We start from the raw sequence: 996 nt of genomic DNA on the forward strand, positions 1-996 counted from the left end.
CCTTTTATTTCTTTAGCATCCAGGAATAGTACAACGACTCACATTAGAATGAAATAAATTCCATACCCATGATATATTCTGTCAGCCTTATACATTTGACAGTGATACCAGGAAAAATTTTATTAAACAGGCATCAAATCAATTTCAAAAGTTTAAAGATGAAATGTGAACACCTAATCTGTCCCTCATGGACCTTTCATCCAAGAACTTATTAAAGCTTTTCTTGTTTATATTTATGGTATTTGCCTTTATCTAATCTCAGGATAACAAGTTATTAAGTAATGGTTGGAAGATTCTGTCCTGGAAAACCAGATCAGTCACTCATTACCAATTTATTCTTCAACAAATTTAATTAATCAACAAACTTGTTGAACATATACTACATAGATAACCTATAGAAGACAACTGAAAGGACATTAAATTTACATTATAATTAAGAAATCAAGGCACACAAAGTGAACTAAAAACAAAAAAGGAACAAAAAGTTGTCTCAGTTTAAGTTCCAAATAAAAGACCCAGACAGCATAGGCTAGAGGGGTGGGGAGGAGACATAAATTAAGGAGTGGGCGTAAACTCTTCTTGAAGATATTGTGATAAAAACATGGCTTCAAATGACGGGAAACAGAGAGACCAAAGGAACAGAAGCAAGAATGTACATGCTATGTTTGAGGGACAGTGGGTGTTTAATCCAGCTGTATGAAAGAGTACATGAAGAGCTTTTTAAACACCACAAGATATCGTTATTATTGTTATTTTAAACAAAAAACATTAATTTAGATGTCTCTCTTCTTTTTTTTTTTTTTCCTTTTTGTCTTTTTTCGTGTCCGGCAACGGATCGCAACCCTACAAGATATCGTTATTATTGTTATTTTAAACAAAAAACATTAATTTAGATGTCTCTCTCCTTTTTTTTTTTTTCCTTTTTGTCTTTTTTTGTGTCCGGCAACGTATCGCAACCCTCAGTGTCGCGCCCGTACCGGACCGGGACCGGCAACG

This window comes from Galeopterus variegatus, unplaced genomic scaffold (genome assembly GCF_000696425.1).
Source record: "Galeopterus variegatus unplaced genomic scaffold, G_variegatus-3.0.2 Scaffold3489, whole genome shotgun sequence".
Taxonomy (NCBI): domain Eukaryota; kingdom Metazoa; phylum Chordata; class Mammalia; order Dermoptera; family Cynocephalidae; genus Galeopterus; species Galeopterus variegatus.